This window comes from Oryzias melastigma, linkage group LG4 (genome assembly GCF_002922805.2).
Source record: "Oryzias melastigma strain HK-1 linkage group LG4, ASM292280v2, whole genome shotgun sequence".
Lineage (NCBI taxonomy): Eukaryota > Metazoa > Chordata > Actinopteri > Beloniformes > Adrianichthyidae > Oryzias > Oryzias melastigma.
In genome coordinates this window covers 13,524,442-13,529,878 of record NC_050515.1, presented here as the reverse complement: position 1 = coordinate 13,529,878, position 5,437 = coordinate 13,524,442, and the positions used below count along the sequence as shown (strand labels likewise).

At 40.5% G+C, this 5,437-nt stretch overlaps 1 protein-coding gene across 1 annotated transcript in view; it reads right to left on the bottom strand.

The window, feature by feature from the left end:
• Window positions 1-2,194, bottom strand: part of LOC112150599 (interferon-induced protein 44-like) — a 10,598-nt gene extending 8,404 nt beyond the window's left edge. Inside the window, exon 1 of the mRNA XM_024279013.2 lies at window positions 2,060-2,194. The gene's annotated coding sequence lies outside the window, so the exon portion shown is untranslated. The remainder of the gene's footprint in view (window positions 1-2,059) is intronic.
• Between the last annotated feature and the right edge of the window lie 3,243 nt (window positions 2,195-5,437).

The window sequence follows — 5,437 nt, the reverse complement described above, 5'->3', positions numbered from 1 at the left end:
TGGTGCAGTTCCATTCACATGTTGTTCTTCTTTCCCACTCTCCTCTGGGGAGCGGGAGAGATTTCAGATCCTCGGTGGATCGCCCACACCCCCGACACCATCCTGCATCTCTCAGTGAGAGTGATTCCTGCTGGGTCGTCTGTCCTCCTTCTCCTGGCCATGGACTGCACTTCTGCTTCATCTTGACTATGGACTTCATCATCACTCGTCCCTCAGGTCCATCTGAATTAACTCTATTTAAATTCGTAGTTGTAGAAGCTAATCTTTCTTTAACAGTTCTGGTATCGCCTGTCCGTCCTGGGATAGGATCTCTCCCTCATGTAGGAATCCCTAAGGTTTCTTCTTTTTTCCTGACTCAAGTTTTTTTTAGGAGTTTTTCCTTACCGGGAGGGAGGGTCTAAGGGCAGGGATAACCAGTTTTAACTAGTCTGTTTAGTCTTTAGCTATTTTTCATATTTTATGACCAATTTTCTGCATCTGTAAAATTACCCGCATGAAGCCCAATGAGGCAAATTTTCTTTGTGATATTGATCTATATAAATAAAGTGTAATAGAAATAGATATCGGTGTGAAAAATGACTAAGTAACAACATCTGTGGTGCATGCCACTGCTGAACGAGAGATAGGGAGGGAAATTGTTGGACAAATCTGAAAGTACGTCTGTTTAAGGCCTCCAGCAGTTTTCTTTCTCCTCCTGAAATGCAAAAAAAAGTCATTGTGACAGAAGGGGGCGGGGCTAGGGATGAAAATTCCAGCACTTCTCAGAAAACTGGCTTCATTTCACTAAAAAAAGGCGTCTCTTTCAGCTACCAATTGTCTCTTGAGGTTATTTTGTTGCTTAAATTTCTTTGTTATCATCAAATATATAAAATTATGCACAAAACGAATGACTAATATGAAAAATGTTTTTTTTTATTCAAGAATCTTCACTATTTATAGATGATTTTATTTATTTATTAACCTCAGATAAAATGTAAAAAGAATAATGATATTATGATTTTTATTACAATGTTTTTAATTTTAAAGTGAAGCAAGTTATTGCTGTTATGCATCTGTCTCTTCCTCATGCATGCGCACGCTCCCTGTGCAGCTGCAGGTATCGCGAACTTTCGCCCCTCCACTTTCTTCACAATGCAATAGTACATTATTGGCACAAATCAATAACTTTAAATTATTTACAGTCAAGACGCAAGCTTGTATTGACAGATCATTTGCAGCTTGATCAGTCCACCGGCCGCCTATGATCTGCGGAAGTTTAGAAGGGTCCAGCAACGGCTGCTGTCTCTGTGACTGTGACCTGCACTTGGGACAGAGCCCCGTGTCGGAGGGGCTGTCAAGGGAGGGGTGGCAGAGAGAAAGCAATCAGTTCTGGGAGATATTTTTTTATTTTAAAAAAAGGATAAGTGTTTTAAAAACCTTATTTAGACAATTTTATATTGGGCTCATTGTCAGGAATATCTGTTTAAGGAGGTCGATGTCAATTTTTAACGGATATTATTCACAATTCAAATTTAAAACAGATGATAAGAAAACTCTGATGAATGAGCATAGTAGAATTTCAACGCATCACTCACGGACGAATCTCTGACACGTGAAACAAGTCTCACGATAGATTTCTCTCATTTGTGTGATTTGGTATTGTGTGTGCATAAGAGGTGATTTGTACATAATTTTTAAAGATTTACATGTGTAATTAGTTTCAAGCAGTTTTAATTTAAAATGTTTCATGTTTATGTTGTATTTTTTTTCCATTTTTGTACTTATGAAAATATATTGTATGAGTTACAAATCAGAATTACGCACGCAAAAATCGGGGTGATACTTTCTTCTCTCCATACTATTTAGGCTGTTTTGTTGCTTTATTTTAATTTATTTTCAATAACTATTTAAACATATGCACAAAATGAATATGTAATGCAAAAAAGGTTTTCATACTTGATAGTGTAAAATATGTAAACACTTATTTCTCCTTCCGGATAAAGTGTACAAAATAAATGATAAGAACAAATAATTATTTACTGTTCAACTTTTAAATTAAAATAACACAAAATACTGCTACCTGTCATGAATGGTGGATGAAGGACCCAAATGCAGGAGACCAGATTTGGTGGCAGAAATATAAACATTTACTAAATAAACTCAAACATGAGAAAACCATGGGAGAACAAACCAGTGACATAGTTGAACAGAGCAGAAGACCTGACCATGAGAACTTAAAAACCAGACACTTAAATACACTGAGGTTGATTAACTAAATGAAAACAGGTGTGGGTGATTTGACCTGAACATGGGGAGACTGACAGAAAGCAGAACCTGACAAAACTAAAGCACTGAATCATGACACAACCACAACCCCATTACACTAATTAAAATGTGCAAAAAAGAAGAAAATTTGTAATTACTATTACTTACTGTTGCTAAGGAAGTTTAAACAATGATTTAGTGCAGGGATCAGAAATCCTATAGCTTGCGAGCCAATTATGCCTTGTTTTGTGCTAGCATATACGTATCTTACCTTATATATACCATTTTCCATATATCTCAGACCTTAAACTCTTTCTCTTTTATAAGGTGAAATTGAAATCTGTAAACTATGCAAATGAAATTTGAATTTCTTTAAACACATCGCACGCTGAGCATTATTAGAAGCATACATGACATGAAACTCCATGGACTATGTACCAGCACTGTCACCTTTTGTAAATAAATAAAAATGCACATCACCTTATGTAAAAAAAAAAAATAGCTTAACTAATCCACTAATCAAAAAAAAAAAAAAATCTGTGAATAATTACTGAAATAAATGTTAAGGACAGCCCTAATGTGAAGTTTTGTATTTCCAATAATTTCTGTTGCCTCTCAACTTTAACAGCATCTTCAGCATAATAGTCTCTTTGAACCCTTTTAATCTGGTTTCCGTCCCGCCCACAGTACCGAAACTGCACTCCTGAAAATCACCAATGATCTTCTCCTCGCTGCTGATTCAGGACTTATCACTATTTTTACCCCTTGCTTACACCGCTAGCGTCAAGGCTCTGTTGCGTGCGCCGTAGTCTTTTCATAACATTAAAAGTGCAAGAGAAACTTCCACTGCAGGCGTTCACGTCCTGCGTCTGCGGACTGACCTCTGGGTCGCTGCGAATCCTTTTCGCTTGGTTCAAATTTTGATGGACGACGCAGCTGATCGTCATTACTTTCTGTGAAGTTGGGGCTATTCACGACTTAAACCGGAAACCACGCGAGCGAATTTAAAGTGCATCCGGTATATTTTCAAAATAAAACGAACTTTCCGCTGAATTCGCCGGTTTCAGCATGTTGTAAACATTACGTAATTTACGGGTTACTCAAAGTGTGTTGCAGCACAGCGTTGTCAGTCATAACCATGGACAACGAGAAGCTGATCATGGAGATCCAGCACTACTCTGTCTGGGCTGAGCTTTCACAGGCTGTGGCTGGAGCAGCAGCCAGTGTAAGCCATCAGCTGTAACTAGTCCACTCTGCAACGCAACGAAGCCTTGACGCTAGCGGTGTAAGCGAGGGGTTATCCTCCTTGACCTGAGTACGGCATTTCGATATATCTCATTCTATTCTCCTCCACAGACTCTCCTCCCTTGGCATTACATCAATCCCTCTTTGTTGGTTTCATTGCTCTCTTAGGCCACACTCAGTTCATCCAGATAAAATCTTTCTTTTCTGACTCCTCACCTGTTTCCTCTGGTGGTTCCCAAGGCTCTTTCCTTGGTCCTCTGTTATTTATTATTTACCTCCTTCCACTTGGCAACATCTTCCGTAAATTTAAAATTAACCTTCATTGTTTTGCGGATGACACCCAGCTCTATCTCTCCAGTAAACCAAACTCCTCTCTCCCACCCTCCTCCCTAACCTTCTGTTAGCTTGAAATTAAAAAGGGGTCACCAAAACTTTCTCAAACTCAATAGCGATAAAACAGAATTATTACTTGTTGCTTTCAAAATCCTCCCTTTCCAAGATCTCTAGTTTTAAGCTTTCTATTGAATCCACATCAGTCTCCCCCTCTCCCCATGTAAAGAGCCTGGGTGTCATCCTTGATAGTTCACTCTCTTTTCAACCCCATATCAACAACATCATCCGATCTGCCTACTTTCATCCATCCATCCATCCATCTTCTTCCGCTCATCCGGGACCGGGTCACGGGGGCAGCAGTCCAAGCAAAGATGCCCAGACCTCCCTCTCCCTGGCCACTTCCTCCAGCTCCTCTGGGGGGACCCCAAGACGTTCCCAGGCCAGCCGAGAAACATAGTCTCTCCAGCGTGTCCTGGGTCTTCCGCAGGGCCTCCGCCCAGTGGGACATACTCGGAACACCTCTCTAGGGAGGCGTCCAGGAGGCATCCAGATCAGATGCCCGAGCCACCTCAACTGGCTCCTCTCGATGCGGAGGAGAAGTGGCTCTACTCCGAGCTCTCTCCGGGTGACTGAGCTTCTCACCCTATCTCTAAGGGAGCGCCCAGCCACCCTCCGGAGAAAACTCATTTCAGCCGCTTGTAGTCGGGATCTCGTTCTTTCGATCACGACCCAAAGCTCATGACCATAGGTGAGTACTTGTTTGTGTATTTGTTGATTGATTAAGAGTTTTATTAGTAATGTATACAGAAAACAGTTAATACAGTACAGTTGTTATTGCAATACATGTTACCAATTTACTACCAAAGAAGGGATATACTGAGGAAGTTATACACGACTTGTTTACACCAGGGTCAACTCATTGTTTATCTTATTTTGGGTAAAAAAATAAAATTAAAAAATTAAGAAGATTGGATTTTTTGTAACTTATTATTCAAATTTGCATTGGCTCACAGACACCCACAAGCTGTGTGGGCATGTAGGCACGCTGATGTTGCAGCCCAGCTTCAACCAGACTCTGCCTTCAATGGCCCCAAGGAAATATGAGTTAGAGACCATCTGCTCTAAACCCTTGGACCTTGATTCCCAAATGAAAGGCACACTTTCCTTTCATCCTTTAACAGGATCTTGGACAACTGGCCCACAGTCCAGGCCTTCTTTTCCTTGGCCTGTTTGAGATGTTTCCTTTGTTGGCCCAGGCTTAGAAGTCTCTTGACACCAGGAACCCGACAGTTGTAACCCATTTCCTTGAATGTGGTGGTTTTCAAGGCTGGTCCTCCACCTCATTCCATTCTTTCTGGATGTCTGCAGGTTCTTGAATCTTGCCCTTTGGTTATTACCTGAAGTCCAAGGTCATCTCTTTTGCATCTTCTCCTGCCACATTTTGTCCTTCCAGTAGACTTTCCGTTGATATGCTTGGACATAGCGCTCTGTGATCAGCAAGCCACCTTAGCAAACACTGGTGGCTTTACCCAGACTATCAAATAAATAAATATTTAAAATCAATTAAACAGGTGACCCTGAATCTACAATCTCTGAAAATTTCATTTTTAATGGA